This window comes from Pan paniscus, chromosome 15, assembly GCF_029289425.2.
Source record: "Pan paniscus chromosome 15, NHGRI_mPanPan1-v2.0_pri, whole genome shotgun sequence".
Classification (NCBI taxonomy): Eukaryota; Metazoa; Chordata; class Mammalia; order Primates; family Hominidae; genus Pan; species Pan paniscus.
In genome coordinates this window covers 27,530,114-27,547,532 of record NC_073264.2, presented here as the reverse complement: position 1 = coordinate 27,547,532, position 17,419 = coordinate 27,530,114, and the positions used below count along the sequence as shown (strand labels likewise).

The window sequence follows — 17,419 nt, the reverse complement described above, 5'->3', positions numbered from 1 at the left end:
GGGATGAAGAATAGGAAATTATCGTAAGACACACTGGGAGAGATACTGCTCATGTCAATTGGGAGAGCAACATAAAAACACGAAGATGGCAACAAGGGTAAGAAATTTGTGGAATACTGAGTAGTTCAATAGGGTAGGAGGTGAGGGGACAGAGACCAGATCACAAAAGTCTGTTCTTTCTGGATTTGGAGCCCTATCTTGAAGATTTTAGGGATCTTTAGAATATGTTTGAGCAGCAAATGTATATTGTCGGGTTTTCATTTTGTAAAAAGCACTCTTATTTTCAGTGGCTTAATTGGAAGGTGCTGGGATTAGAGGCAATAAATTTACTTTCAAGAAACTAAGAGGCAGTGGCAGTGGGGTGGCAGAGGAGAAATAAATTGGGAAAAATATTTAGACTATGGAATCTACCAGACTCAGAGTTACCCTGGTTTTCCATACTGATTAAGTTTACCACATAATGTTTGACCTTGCCTTTGTTTGCTGTGTCAACACAAATCCACAGGCCCGTTTAATATAAAGCAAATAGGAGGCAGAGTGGGGAAATGGACATTGTTTTTTATGAACTCAACAAATCTTGCCAAATTGAAGAAGAATTACAGAACGTATAACTGGTAGTGTATTTTAATTCATATGAGGCAGAACTCAGAGTTTATATTTTTCCAGCTCTCCTGTGGCAAATTAAGATGAAAGCATCAGAATCTCTTCTAAATCATTATTCATTTTGATGGCTTTAACATTCTTTTATACATTCTCAATGTTTATTTTCAGCTTAAGCAAGAAGCTCTATACTGCTTGTGTGTGTGTGTGGGGGGGGGTCAATCTTAATGAAGTAGGAAACTGAATAATCATCAATGTTCATAAGGATATGGACTCACTTTCTGTAATTGAGACCCAACATAATAATGATTTTTTACAGGCTAGACATAAGAAGTCCAATGCTGTTTTAAAGACTTCACTGTATTAGAGATACAGTCTCCTCTCCCTTTGGTTTGTCAGCCACAGGGTACTGTTCATTCAGCATGGTCCAAAGTGGCTCATGGCATATCCTCATCCCAGCCACTGTGAAGTGCTACACTTTCCTTCCTTGAAGGACACACATAATTTTCATATCTGTCCAAATATCCTGTTGGCCAGAACATGGCCACAGGCCACACTAAGTTGCCAGGGATGCTGAGAATATTTTTTTTTTCTGAGTGTTCCTGGGCCCTGCTAAAAATTATATGACTTTAGAAGAAGAAGAAAATGGATACTGGGGAAGAATCAGTAGTTTCTGACACAGTACCCCTTATGACACTTTGGAGGTGGTCATTCAAGCTGGGCTGTGCCATATCAGGCTGCCCTCTCTCTTGCATTGGCTTTCACGAGCAATCAATTCTTTTACAAAGCACACGAATATTTATTTATTATTCCTGTCATTCATTTATTTCACTTATTTAACAATCATTTGGTGTGCACTGACCTTGCAAGTTATGTCATAGCAGTGAGAGATGGAAAATTAAATAAAGCTCAGTCTTTTCCCCTATAGAGTTGACAGTTCAAAGATGGTGACATAGAGAGTAAATCAGTAATTACTATAGGCCATGGTCAGTGCCATGCTATATAGCAGACACTGTCCTCAGAGTCCGCCATGTACCCAGGGTACTAGAATAATTTGGTGAGATGCTGATTTCTGTGTTCTCACTTCCATAGAGAGTAATGTTTACCTCCCCTTCCTTTTCCTTTGGGATTAGGTCTGGGTATCTAATCTTTTTTGCTTTGGGCCATTTTAAATGGCCTTTTCCCTTCAGGCAGAAAACAGAGGAGTCTGGCACTTCACAGAGGATTTATTTAGGTTTCTAGCCTGATTAACTGAGATTGAACCCGGCCTTCCCTGTGGGAGCAAGAATGGACTGGGTACTTTGAGTAGAGAAGCTGACCCATGAGAAAGAAGGAGAGCTTCAGGCAGAACTGCTGGAATGGGGAGACTGTTGGGGGTGGAGAGTGAGTGGGTGACCGAGATTTGCATCCCACTTTCATTCCAGAGCCTTAAGGGTCCCTGCCTAGAGACTGCATGACTCTCTCTTATCCAGTGCCTTTAAAATCTGATTTTACCGTCTATCACTTTTCCCCTCTTTCACTCCCTTCAGCTGCACCCGCCTCCCAAGTACTTGACAGCCAGGCTTACTCCCTCTTCATGACCTTAGAGCTCTATGCTTCTTCTATGTAGGCTGCACTTCCCCTAGAGCCACATGGCTAATTCCCTGGCTTCCTTCAGTCTTATTTACCTGCTGCATGAGGCCTTCCCCGGCCATTCTTTCTGAAATGTCAACCTCTCACTCTGACTCTGTGTGTCTTCCCTGCTTCACTACTTCCCCTTAGCATTGATTATTCTTTACTTAATTTCTAGAGGTGCAGGGTTGGGGTGGGGGGAACAGAGGGAAATAGAGAATAAAGACAATCTCTATGGGAGAAGGGATTTTTGTCTGTTTTATTAAATACTCGTCTCCAAGATGGTGCCTAGCACATCGTATGTGCTCCATAAATATTCATTAAATGAATGAATAATGACAAATCTCCTCAGCCCAAACTAGACAAATAGGGAGTAGAGTCTCCTTCATTTAAGTTGACCATTGTCATTATTGACATGGACAATTGGAATCTCAGTAGAAATCCTGGCCTTCAGAATAAAAACCTTCTCTTCAAGCTTTCTGGCAGGAATTAGGCATCTTGTAACTGAGCAACAAGAAGCAGAGAGTCACACAAAGTTTGATTTTTTTTTTAATAGAGAAGATGTGTCATTTCTTGCACCTGAGTGTTTTGAGCAAATTATTATTATCTTTAATGGGCACAATGGCCTTCCTGGTCTCATCCTGTTATTTCATGCCCCAGTGTTTGTATATCCTGGATTTTTGGCTTGAAAGTGCATTAAGGACTTGCCACGTTTGGCTTGAAAATGCATTAAGGACTGCTATTGTGACCAGTGGCCCATGGTAAGTGTGTAGGACTAGCACAGGGAGCAAAGGGTCAGCATTTTAATACTAGCCACTACTTAGGTGATAGAGAACTGCAAATGAGTATGCCATGTGTGTGTGCATCTGAGTGTATCTCAGCCCATTCATGCTACTAAAACAAAACACTAAGACTGGATAATTTGTAAGCAATATAAATTTATTTCTCACAGTTCTGCAGGCTGGGAAGTCCAAGATCAAGCTGCCAGTAGATTCAGTGTCTGGTGAAGGCTGCTTTCTGCTTCTGGATGGTTTCTCTTGCTGCATCTTTACATGGTGGAAGGTGTGGGTAAAGGAGCAGGGGGGTGCTCTCTTCAACCTCTGTTATAAGAGCACTAATCCATACAGGAGGAGGAAGCCATCATGACTTTATCACTTCCCCAAAGTCCCCACCTCTTAATACTATCACATTGGATATCAGGTTCCAACACAGGAATTTTGGAGGGACAGATACATCCAAACAATAGCAGTGTGTATGCGATTTAAGAAATATAAATTGCACATGTGTACCACTGGCCAGTGAATTTGGTGACTCTGTTATTGACTGTGTCAAAACTTACATTTCCATTTTTTCTGTTTTGATATATAGGGAAGTTTCTTCTTGTATCACTGCATAATTTTGATGAAGGAACTCGAAACAGGCCTCTTTTCTCTGAATTAGACTTCTCTACTCTATACAATTAGCTTTCCCCCTTTGCTCAGTACTCCCTATAGTCACACCAAATTGTCATCTAATGAAAGTTATATTGCCTAGTATTTTTCCCCTACGTATTTCCTAGGAGATTCAGCAGAAATTAAAAGAATTAGCCCAGGTTAAGATGACAAAAATAATTATTCTTTGGTTAAAAGAAGCAAAGCTTACATCCAGGGACTCATTCAAGTTCATTTAATTTTACACGGAAGAGTTTAAAAAAAGTGGTTAACTGAAAAATATATAAAATGAAATATTAAAACACTGAATAAGTTAAAGAATCAGAAACGACCATTCATTGAATGCCTATAGGAAGCCATTTAGCAATTTACTAATCAACTGAAGAGACTGATATTAAGATTAAAGATTATTTTGTTTCTCATTTTACAGGGGAAGAAAACAGGTTTCAGGGATGTTAGTAAGAGCCAAAGATGCATTGCTAGTAAGTGGTTAAGGCTGGATTTGTATCTGGGTATGTTTGATTCTGACTGAACTTTCCACCCTACCTTGCTGGTTTCCAACTGTCTTTGAGTTCAGAATGTCCTTAATGTTTTAGTTCTGTACCTTCGAAAGTCAGAGTTCCATATTTCATTTCGAAATAATATCCTATTTTCTCTTTTGCTATAAATAATTTCTTTGATTGCTCTGGTACTTGGTCTGTGTGAATTGCTTTATTTGTTTTTTCAATGTTGTGCAGGGATTTAAGTTCCTTGCTATTCAAAACATAGATGAATTATTTCATTTTTGAAATTTCTACACTGAAGTAAGTTTCAATAGCAAAACATGTTGTGATGGGCTCAGGCTCTGAATCTTAATCTCAGCTTCTCTACTTATATAGTAGATGAGAGTGGCCATATTATTTAACTACACTGTGCCTCGGTATCTTTATCTGTAAAATGGGGATGATACAGCAGTATAAGAATTAAATGAGTTAATGTGTGTAATACAAATAAAATGCTTTGAGCCAATCCTGACACATAAAAATCACCAATGAAATTGTCATTTATTTACCCAAACACAACAATATTAAATATATTTCTAAAAATTTTCTACAGCACAAGATATGAAAGTTTCATTAAGGTTATTTCCCTCGATGTCTTCCTGTTAACCATTTCCTAAAATCAGGACTTTGGAAGCATAGACCGGTGGGCTGCACAAACTTCAAGTTATGCCTTTTCACTGGAGAACAAGCCACCTGAAAGCAGGACTATGTACCTCTTTCATTTTTATTTATTTTGTATATTTTAAAAGCCAGATATATTTTTAAAAGATCATACTTACAATAAGTAAATTATGTAGTGAAGAAAGATCAAAATAAAGTTGACGAGTAAGAAGGCACACTTATTCAAGAGTAGAAAGAATAAAACAGTTCTTTTTCTTTTGTTTTTAATGTAAGAGGAAAGGGAAATGGACATATTAAAATTATTATTTCAGGTGAAGTTTTCTCTCAGTCAAAGTAGTTAACATTGGCTTTTTTTTCTCCTTTGTCCAAAGCAGTCTTTTCTTTCATGGGCTTCTGAGATATGGCCATGTAGAGGTGATATCTCAGGGCTACGGTGAGTGCTGAGATGGCCGGGATCACCCAATTAGTCCACTAACTAGAGTGAGAATCAACAGTAGTAAAAAGGGTTTCTGAAAGATTTGTGATTGATCTGTCATCTGGATAAAGCCCCCCCAATGATATATGTTTTGGACAATTCTGTAGCATCCGTAGAGTGCATGATATCCTCAGTTTTCAGGAGCATCACCTACAGCTTGTTCCCTGAAGACTTCTTCCCCACAGAAATGCTCATGAAAAAATCTGGTCACATCATATACCTTGTGGTGCAAGATCACCCAGGTGCTTTTGCTGTGATTGTGCTTCTTAATCTCTCCCAGGGTGTAGTATTTTATGCCCTTGTCTGACTGCTCAGCCATCTCAGTATGAAGCGAGCCAGGTCCTGCACACACAGACATGCTGAATGGAACAGAGCATGCATCACAGCCAGCTCTGCCAGAAACATGTCCTGTGTGTCCGGCCCAGTATGCAGGTCTTTTATTTTTAAATTCATTCATTCATATTGAAAAAACAAACACAAAATTAACTGATCATCATTGGAGGATGCTACTATACTGAGTCAATAGTTTGAAAATTGGTAAATTAAGTAAGAATTTAAAGGCTTATATTGCTCTCTTATGCAAACTTTACCACTAGGTAACCAAATAGTGGATGAGGAGTAATTTTTTTTCACAGAAGAATTAATGGATCCAGGCACTGGTCATTAGTGGTTGCTAGTAACATAGAGAGAAATCGAGAGAGAGAGAGGGGAACAGAGAGAGAGAGACGGACAAGGAGGTAGGCATTATGCACTTCTATTTGGATGGATACAATGTTTATAAAGTAGTCTTATGAAAACTGTAATTTGTACCAAATAGAGAATGAAGAATATGTAAATCTACCCCAATGTGATTCAATCAGCAAAAATCTAGAATGAGAGAAACTCTACAGGACAAACCCTTCATTTCTTCAATAAATAAATTCAAGAAAAAGTGGTTGGAGGAGGTTCTTACAGATTAAAAGAGATTTTAAAAAACATCAACCATTTCAAGGTGTGGATTTTTGTTTTGTCCAGATCCTGATTCAAATAAACTGTACAACAAATTTTCTCACATTTATGAAAGAATCAGAAATTTCAACACTGGATATCTTTTTAAGAAATTTGTCAATTTTCTTAGGTGTGGTGATGGTAACTGATTGTGTTAAGAAGCAGTGCTCATTGTTCATTTGCAGATATAAGGATAGGGTACCTAAGATTTGCTTCCTAATAAAGCAGCAGGGGGGAAGTGGATAAGTGTATGAATGGGGTAGGATTCACCATGGTTGTTGGAACTCAGTGATTGACACATGGAGAAATCAGGATCTCATTATGTTGTTTATTTTGTGTATGTTTGAAGTTCTCTATCTTTTTTTAAAAAGCCTTTTTAAAATGTCTTTTAAAAACTCTAGGTTTCGACTACATTAAAAGAAAAACCTTAGACAAATTAAGTTTAATAGTTTAATAGAGTAGAGAACAATTCCCATATCAGACAGCCCCAGAACCAGAATAGGTTCAGAGAGACTCTGGCGCTACCACGTGGCAGAAAAAACATTTTTGAACAGAAAAAGGAAAGTTAGGTACAGAAAATGGCACTGAGGTATAGAAAGAGCCAGATTGGGCACAGCTGGGCATTTGCCTTATTTGAACATGGGCTTGAACAGTTGGCCACCTTTGACTGGATGAAACTCAGTGATTACCAAAAGAGTAGGTATCAGTCTGCTTACATCTCCACTTAGGTTACAGTTGACTATGTATGGAGAAACATTTAGGCCAAACTTAAAATATGTAAGGAGGTAGTTTTAGGCTAAACTTTTTAACAACTGGAAGGCATATATAACTTAAAAGTAAAATATATGAAAGTATTCACTTGAGTATTATAGTCAGTTTGAATGTAAATGCAAACTAAACTAATTTGAAAATTAGGTAATGGTATGATTCAAGACCAAAGGACGTGGGCTACGTGCCATCTTCTTTAGATTTTGGAATTATTGCTATAGCTACTATAAATAGCACTCCCTATTTCCTATCAGGATTGCAGACCATTAAGTATGACTGTTATCCTTTTGTTATTTAAGAAATCTCAACAAGCTGAGGCCATTTTAGAAAGACAACCACCAAACTGCATTTATTTTTCTTAATGAAAAAGATGTTTTGTTAGCTTGAGGAAGATTTAGAAATAAGTATAGAAATATTTAAGGAAATCAAATATGTAATAGTGATGTTTTATTATTAAGAAATATGAGTATATTTCATACTTTAAGTATTACGGTATTTAAGAGAATTGGACCTATTAGAATAACAGGTAAATCTGTCATTCCAGTTAAACATGTTAATTGTGTAACTGATTCATACTTGTCATTTTAGTTCACGTCTTACCAACTATACATTCAGTTTGGACATTTAATAGAATTTGGGGTTCACCATGCCATGTAATTAATTTGTAAAAGCTATTATACTAAACTATCTAGAAAAGTTTGTCCATCAGATCGTTGAGAAACTTAAATAGGTAATAGGATATAGTCAATTGACAAATCAGGTTTAAAATGTTTGAAGAGGTTTAAAAAAAGTTTGTAAATAGGACCAAATATTAGCCAATCTCCCTAAAAAATTGTTGCTGAATGTGCTATACTATGAATAGAAGATTTATATGTAGAAATCAAACGCTTAAGAAAAGCTAGATTTTAAAATGTATAACTTTAATATTTCGTGTGTTAATTTAAAAGCCATTGTTTACTAAGTTAAGTGGGTTTTTCTGTGCACAAAAACCACCCATCCTGGACTTACAAATACAAAAAAACAAACAGAACATCGCATTTTTAGCAAATGAATGGATCATTGAAGTCTTTAAAAAAAACCGTTTAATGCAACGAATAGGAGTGAATTTTGGGAGCCCTGCTAGGAGTGACACTCTCCCGAAATGTCACTTTCTCCGAGGCTGTGAGACTGGCAAGGGCAGGTTCGGGCCGGCGGGGAGGGCTCCGGCATTAACATATTTCCTAGACGCTCCATCGCCTTGGTCCGGCGTAATGGATGCCTCCCAGCTCCCTGTGGACACGGGAGCCCATCAGGCTAGGAGCAGATTAAAGCTCACACACTTCAAATTGGCGGCTTGCCAGAAGGCTAGAGTTCAGCGCGGCTTTAATAGAGAAGTCTCCGAGTCTCCTTCTCCCCATCTCCCTCTCGCCTTCCTTTGAAAGGAACTCGAGTCCTAGGCAAACCTCAGGCCCGCCTCCCAAAGGCCCCAGAGTCGGGCTGCGGCGGGCGGGGGTCTCGGGTCGAAGAAGGGACCGGCGGGCGGGGACGCAGGGGACCGGCGACTTGGCGAACACCCACCCTCAGCTCAGCTCCCCAACCCCGGGCGATCGCGCTGCGCATAGTGAACTGTCAGCGGCGACTGATTTATAAGACCGATTTACCTTCTGGAGAGTGTAATTATGTTCATAGTTAAGAATTAATCAGGTGAGAGAATTATGGAATAATCATTCTCCGGACTTTAAAGGACAAACTAAATGGAGACCCACCAATGCGGCTTCAGGGCCTGGCCGCCGAGAGTCCTTTGCCTCCCGGTCAGTGACGGGGCGGTTTCTAGCTGACTTCCTTTGTAAAAAGGCAAACCGAGAAATCTTGCTGAGTTTCTCCAGAAGGATAATTCCCAGTCACCCAATTTAAAAGATGGGGAAAAGGAGATTTTGTGAAAGAAGGAATTCGTAGAGACCGGATTATCTCTGAATAAGAATTTGGCCGTTGTTTCCTGTTCAAGAAAATTATACCTGAATTGCTTTCTGCTTTCACTTACTCTATGGAACAGTCAGCACTTCAGAATCGTTTTCTGTATCGTTTTTGCTAATATGTTTCCCCTTCACCCTAGCAGTGTGGGTTGGATGGTTTTCACATTATGGGATTACGTTCTTTTTAGATGGGGAATATATATATATATATGTGTGTGTGTGTGTGTGTGTGTGTATGTGTGTATATATATATATATTTTTTCTTTTCTTTGGGGGCAGGAAACTTGTCAGTTAAGTTAGCTTATTTTTCAAATTGTCTCACTATCCTCCTCTCCACACATCTTTTTCAAAATTGGTATTTCTGTTGGAACATGGTCAACTATTCTGTATTATCTCTGAGGAGAATTTCTAAGAGTCCCTTGAGGATTACCTTGCAGTCCAATCACATACTCCTTTACTATTAAATTTTGAAGAAAAGTGGCTGCAGTAGAAGCAAAGAATGGAACAGATTGAATGAGATTACTGCAGTATCTGAAAACTGTCATACCATTTCCTTGACAAGATACCGTCATTCTAACACTGTAATTCATAATTGGAAGGAAGGGGCGATGCAATTCGTAACCCAAATGGCCTATTTTGTTAGCCATTCAAGTGTGTACACGTAGGCCTCAAACAGTCTTTGCGTGCCACCTTTCTTCAGCTCCCTTGCTTGGCCCTCCACCCCATTTCACTTACTCTTGGCTGCCTCCATTCTCTGACCTTGGGATTGTCTACTCTCTCAGGGCTGTGGCCCACCTCTGTTGGCCCACCTGTTTCTCCTCTTCTCTCAGGGCCTTTGAATCTTTGATCGTCTTTTGTACCTTACCTGGGAACCTCATTTTCTTTAGCTGGTTCTCAGTTCTTAAGTTCTGACTAGCTATTCACAAGTTAGATTCTGAGGGTGCAGAAGAAAAGGGGCCGGGCACAGTGGCTCACGCCTGTAATCCCAGCACTTTGGGAGGCTGAGGCAGGTGGCTCACCTGTCAGGAGTTCAAAACCAGCCTGGCCAACATGATGAAACCCTATCTCTAATAAAAATACAAAAATTAGTTGGGCATGGTGGCGGGTGCCTGTAATCTCAGCTACCCCACTAGGCTGAGGCAGGACAATCGCTTGAACCCGGGAGGCAGAGGTTGCAGTGAGGCAGAGGTTGAGATGGTGCCATTGCATTCCAGCCTGGGCGACTGAGCGAAACTCCATCTCAAAACAAAACAAAACAAAACAAAGTAAAACAAAAAAAAAAAAAAAAAAAAGAAGGGAAGGAGGCTGCCCTCGGGATGTGCAATTGGTAAGATACACAGACTGTCCACAAGTCAAATTAACAATCCCATAGGTTTCTTCTCTGCTTTATTATGTTAAAATTGATTCTTTCTTTTCTTTTTTCTTTTATTTTCTTTTCTCTTCTCTTTCTTTTCTTTTCCTTTTCTTTCTTTTCTTTCTTTTTTTCTTTTCCTTGAGACAGTCTCGCTCTGTCACCCAGGCTGGAGTGCAGTGGCGTGATCTTGGCTCACTGAAACCTCCACCTCCCGGGTTCAAGCGATTCTCCTACCTCAGCCTCCCGAGTTGCTGGGACTACAGTCACATGCCACCACATCTGGCTAATTTTTTGTATTATTTTTAGTAGAGATGGGGTTTTGCCATGTTGTCCAGGCTGGTCTCCCTCCTGACCTCAAGTGATCTGCCCATCCCGTCCTCCCACAGTGCTGGGATTACAGGCGTGAACCCCAGTGCCTGGCCGAAAGTGATTATTTCAAGAGGAGAAAGGAGAAGAAACTCTTTCCAATCTGTAGACGTGAATGAAAAACAAAACAAAGCAACACTTCACACCTAAATGTAATGAATCCTGCAGGATGGTACTCCAAGTCAGCTCTTCAGGTCATATTCTCATCTTTGGCTTCTCAGAAGGCAGAGGAGACAGTCATCACCACTGCTCGCTTTCTGTGCAGCCATAGAACTGGCTCTCTGCTCTGCATCTTGCCAAGTGCCATGCTTGAAGGCCCCAGGCCTCATCCCACCACAAATGCTATAGGGGTCTCAGGAATAGAGGAAGGTAAAAAGATGTTCTTCAAAGAGAGGCTACATACCTAAAATATGTCAGCAGCTCTTACTTGAGCAGAAATACTATGAAGGATTACTTCTGTCTCATCATTCTTGCCCATTCAGATTACTTATTCCAACAACCAGTCTGCAACCGACATTTTGATTTATCGATATTACTCTGTTCTGTGCAAGGAGGCACCTGCACTGTTAATTATTTGGCATGGTGGGAAAGTGGAAACAGCTTTTGACTGGAAACCAGGAGACAGATTCCAGTTTTGGCCCTGCTCCTCATAGCTGATTGTCCTTGGGCATGTCATTTGCCTTTCTGGACCTTGGTTTCTATAGGCGCATCATGAGGAAACTGGACTGGACCAGTTTTTCCATAAAATGTGATGCTCAGGAGAAGGAAGGCTTGGAAAACACTGTGCTCTGTGTTCTCTCTTCTCAGGGACCTGCCATCAACATGAATGTTCAATTACAAAGATATATTTTACGCTTGGTTGAACCATGTATTTCTCCATCTAATTTGACCAGCAAACACCCCAACATTTTTCTTTTCTTTTCTTTTCTCTCTCCTTCCCTTCCTTACTTCTTTCCTTTTATTTTCATATATAACAGAACCAGCATTTTATAGAACTCACTGTGGGAAAGGCAGGACTAAAGGAACATTCTCCAGGTTCATGTGTTTGTTTATTTTGCTTCGATGCATGGAATCAGACCTGCTCAGAGTGTTATAATACAGAAACCATAATATGGTATTTTAATTATTGCTTAATTATTACATAATTATACTTACTGATATCCTAAACACTAATGAAATAGGGACCCAAACAGACAAAATAAAATGTATTCTTAGTCCAAAAGAGTATTACATTTGTTTCGCATTCTTGGGAAGTGTGGTGATCTGCGTTTTAAAAATTTACCTAACTAGAAATTACCACTTAAATGGCAAAATTTTATTTCTGCTATTCATTTATTTACTCATTCAAGTAATACTGAGAGTTAACCTTTTATTGTGCCTAAATCCCATTTGCTATCTGAGGAATCTTTCTAAAAACAATGTTTTTAAGTACAAAGAAAAAAAAACCTACGTAAGATTACAATGGACACATCAAAAATACATTTATCAACCAGGAATGGTGGCTCATGCCTGTAATCCAAGCACTTTGGGAGGCCAAGGTGGGCAGATCACTTGAGGTCAGGAGTTCGAGACCAGCCTGGACAACATGGCGAAACCCTGTTTGTAAAAATACAAAAATTAGCCGGGCCTGGTGGCAGATGCCTGTAATCTCAGCTCCTCGGGAGGCTTGAGGCAGGAGAATCGCTTGAATCTGGGAGGCGGAGTTTGCAGTGAGCTGAGATTGCGCCACTGCACTCCAGCCTGGGTGACAGAGTGAGACTCCATCTCAAAAAAAAGAAAAAAAAAAAGTAAAAAACATTTATCAAAATATTTTCCCAAATTTATAATATATATGTGTTTTCAAAATGAATGCCTCAATTGACAAGATCTGGCAATGGCTGTAATAATTGCCATAATTTAAAAGTTGCGATCAGTGTAAATTTCTATAACAATTTTAATGTGACAAATGCCACAGGTATGTAAAGATTCATAAAAGTGTGATGTTTGCTGCAGATTATGCTTTCCAAAGATAGCTACAATGTGACTCATGATGATGCCAGCACAGGGCTATTAAGTTATCCCCAGCCTACGAATCTTCCTGAAGCCACACATATCATGAAGGAAAGACAAACCGTCTTTACTGTCCTCTTTCCGGATTCCTGATCTAAAGAATAAATGACCATAATAAAATGTTGTTTTATGTCACTTGGTTTTAAAATGTTTGTTAAACGGTAATAATAGTCAAAACAGTGCTGTAATAAAGTGCATGTAAGTCCTAAGAAAAGGGCTGCTACCAGTAGTTCCAATGCCAGGATCGTGCAACTCAAAGAGAAGTAATGTCCAGCTTTTGGAATTGAGCAAATGAATGGATGGTGTTCCAATTAAATGAAGTAAAGAATAAAGAACTAGATAGAATTTTAAGGTAAATGACAGTAGAAATTATAAGCTTTATTTAGGCACATTTTTAGTTTTTCATGCTACTGGGCATTCAAATGCTTGAAATGCAGATCGGCGACTCAGAAGAAAATTCTGAGTTAGGGATAAGGCTTGAGAACATTGTCATGTACAGGGTAGTGAAAGCCACCAGCTTGGTAGATTTTACATAGCACATAGAGAGAAGAAGGAGGAAAAAATCTGGAGATAGTATACCTGGGAGAACCAAAATGTAATGAGTAAAGGAAACTGGGGAAGAAAAATGAGACGTGGTCAGTGTGGGAAAGAGATGACTAAGTGATGTCATGGAAACCAAAGGATATTTTTCAAGCTATACATGCCCTTGCCTTCACAGACATTTGAATTTACTTTTTTTTTCTAGTGGGTCCCCACACTAAGAATAACTTATTGTTAATGTTTGGTTTTTATGCATGCAAGTGGCTGGCTCTGGCAACTAAGAGAAAATAACTCTAAATAGTCCACAGTTTCCTTCCTTCTAAGAACATAGAGAATGCAGTTTAACATTTTCATGTTGACTTGGTCAGTTTTAGGAACATAAGACAGTCAACTTTAGAATTAAATTATGCCTTCGGAGGCAGCTGTTGTAGGCCAGGACTGGTTTAGTTTTTAACAACTCCCATTGCTCTGTGGCTGACTACTTTGTGGTTCCACATTCCTCTCTCTCAGGGCTATTGTGGTTTGTGGTCTCCCCACAGTATGATTTTCTCCTAATTGGTGGTTTTAGTCCCTTCTCTCTTTAGGCAATCTTTTCAGCCATCTGTGGGTCTGCTTCTGGTTTCTATGACTCCCTATTCTCTACCTGAGCTGTTGTTGGCTGCTTCAATTGCTTTTCTCTCTTTTCCATGTAACTAGTATATTCGTTTTGTATGGCTACCGTAACAAGGTACCACATACTTAATGGCTTTAAATAACACACATTTACTAACTCACAGTTCTGGAGCTAAGAAGTTTGAATGGGTCTCCCGAGCTAAAGTAAAATTGTGTGGGGGTTGTTTTCTTTTCTGGAGGCACTGGGGAAGAAACTATTCCTCGGCTCCTGGGAGCCATCCCCATTACTTGATTCTTTATCTTCCATTTCCACTTTCAAAGCCAGCAATATTGGCGTTTCATGCTTCTATTTCTTTAGTTCTCCTTTTTCTGCCTCCCTCGTCCACTTATACATTGTAATTATGATGGTCTCAGCAGATAATCTAGGATAACCACTCTATCTCAAGGTTAGCTGATTAGCAACTTTAATTCCCTCTGTCATCTCCATTCCCCTTTGCCAAATATCATAGTGTATTCACAAGTTACAAGGATTAAGATGTGGATATCTTTGGGGGACCATTCTTCTGTCTACTCCACCTAGGAAAATACAAAGATTATCCAATACAGTATGTAAAATTATATCAATGCAGCTATATCTCAGGAGACTGTAATCTTTGCAATAGCTGTTTTCACTAGATTTGGTAGCATTTTCTCTACAAACTTAAAGGCTCTTCTGGAAGGTTCAATTTGCTGAATCCTGACCTTAAGATCTGGGAGGCAGAGGTGACATTATATCAATTTTTATACTGAACCAATTCCTGAACAATGCTGTACACATTCAAGTAGTACAATGATTATTTAAAATATTTCAACCAATGAATATCAAATTATTGGTAGACTGCAATGCTCCCAAGTACCTCTATGATGTCTAGTTTGTGGCAGTTTGAAGTAGATTCCACAGTTATAAGGTACCAGGGTCACCCCAAGATCTTCAGGTTGAATCTAAATTAGCATCCACCTTCTCACAGAAGCAAGCATCCAGAAGGATCTTGTTTTTGCTAATTCTGCTCCGGAGTTAAGACAAGAGTAGAAGGAGTTTATACCTCTATTAAATTGAACTGCTTGTAATCAGCCGTTCAACTTTCTGTATTTTACTTGAGGACAGGAACTGTGCCCTGTTCGATTTCATTTCCCTATCTTAAGGTGGGTCCTAAGTAAGTTTTAAGTTGGAGGGGTAGATGATGTAATAGTCTTGAAGGCAGGGAGAATTGGTTGGGAAGATCATAGGGTACACTGAGATGATCCACGGAAGGGCAGCTTAATGATCAACCACTTCACTTTTGTAATAACCTCAGGGTCTTTCAATACATGGGTACAGACCTAGGCAGTTGCAGGGCTAGATCTTAGCTGTAGCTCACTGTGAGCCATCAAAGTGGCCTAATTAATGGTATGAGTATGGGAATGTGTGAATTAAATGTGTCTAAATCACATCATTTTAAATATAGATGGAACTGCATTGTGTCACTGTGTAAAATGCTAGTTTTGAATCAGACAGAGCAGGGTTTGTGGCATTTATTAGGCTGCGCCATCTTATTGTCTCTGTCCTTCAGGGCTGGCCTCAGGCTTGGCGGATCTGCTACCTTTGATCTGAGCCCCAAGGAGTCTGAAGCCTCACTATGTCTGCTTTTCCTGCTTTTTCCCTTCTCCTAGGAATCAACATTTTCATTATAAAGGCTTCCTTTCTGGCAATCACTCATCCAGGGTTGCTCCCTTTTTATCATCCTAACCAATAGCTATTCTCCCAATGCCCCCCCACCAGCCCCCCACCACACACACCACAGTTTATGATCTAACAAAAGACAGATCAGTACAAAAGCAAAAATATTTCTAAGAATCATAGAATATCAATTCTAGAAGGGTCTAGCCGGGGTACACCTACATCTACTCTTTGCAGATAACTACCACCCACCTCACTTCGGTGTCTTGAATTTGCAAGCCAAAGTTTACAGTCTTTATGGGTTATTAGTTTTATAGTGTGATAAATTATTTTAAATATTTTAAGTTTGAGACAGACTCAAATAGAATATGGAGTAGGAGTAAATACCTAACTCATTTTTTAAGAAAATAAAAACTTGACATGTTTTGGCAGGCTTCGGGGCAATAGCTTCCTCTTTGTTTTAGAGATACTTTAGGAAAGTTTGAGAACATAGATCTAAATTTCTCATTTTGCCGAGGTGGAAACTAAAGGACAGTGCAGAATTAAAGCTCAAGTCTCCCGGCCCGGCCTGGGCTTTCTCCCTGTAAAGCATACTGCTTGGTGCTGGAGAGGGAAAGGGACATTTCACTTTCCTTTTCAAAGTCCCCATTGCGTTCTGGGGAGAGTGACCTACCTGATCCCTATCATGATTAATGTGGTTTCTGAAGCATGAGATCTGATTATGACCCCATGTTGTTATATTTAATTACAAATCTCATTACAGCCCTGGCCATAACACCATGTAGCCCTCTCTGCAGTCACCTTTGCTGATCTGACTGCCTGAAGGTTTGTCTTTATGATTTACTCTAAATTGTTTTAGAATCATAGACTTCTAGAGCTGGAAGGGAGGTTAGAGATCATGAAGTTCAATCCCCTCATTTTACAGATAAAATTACAGAGGCCCCAAAGAGAATAAGTCATCTTCCAAAGGTCATTTAGTAGAGGTGGGACAGGAACGTGGGGTGCCTGATCTGCAGGCCAGGGATGGTTCTCTCTATATCATGCTGCCCTGCTAAGTGATACACTTTATCACACTGTCTCCTCACTCCCCCTGCTTTGTATTATGTGACAGCTTCATAATATGCACAGGTTATATTGTACTATCTTTGTCAGTACAAAGTTGGTCACTAATTCTATCAGACAGCGAAGTTCTTTGAGTTTTGAGGTAGAATATGCTCCCTCAGATTATTCATCTTTCTGGGCCTTGATTTTAGTTTAGCAACATGGTTGCAGATTAACCTGCTCTCTTTGAAGAAAGACATGAAGCCAACTAAACTAAGTCCTGCCAAATAAAAACAAATCTAGAGGTAGGTAAGAAGAGACTATTTGAAACAATTATTGCAATGGGGGAGAAGACCTTTGCAACAGCAGGAGGGACTTAAGCAATAGGGAAAATGCTCAATCAAGAAGGTTTCTAAGCATCTCGAAGGTCATGTGGACATGGACTTTTTATAGGGAGGAATAAACAAGGCTAGGAAGAACTATGGTGGGGGGATGTGGGACAAGTCGACAGTGTGACTGTACAGTTGATGAGATAATGCATTTAGAGTGAGTTGATTTTCAAGAGGGGGTCTTTGAGGAGGAACTGTTCCACATTCCCATGCAGGCACAGGCTGAAGGTAGCTCAAAGTTCAGAGTCCTGAGGGGAGGAGAGGAGCCTGGAAGTTGGAATGAATTAGACTACTGGATATTTTGTCCAGATTGGCCAGTGAGGACAAACAGTTCAGGTAATAAGAATGGGAATTTAGAGGGTCTGTGTCTATCCTTGTCATCGGTA

General features: G+C 39.7%; 1 pseudogene; it reads right to left on the bottom strand.

Annotated features, from left to right (window-relative positions):
- Window positions 1–5,128: 5,128 nt before the first annotated feature.
- Window positions 5,129–5,598, bottom strand: LOC100991556 (cytochrome b5-like; annotated as a pseudogene).
- Window positions 5,599–17,419: the final 11,821 nt, after the last annotated feature.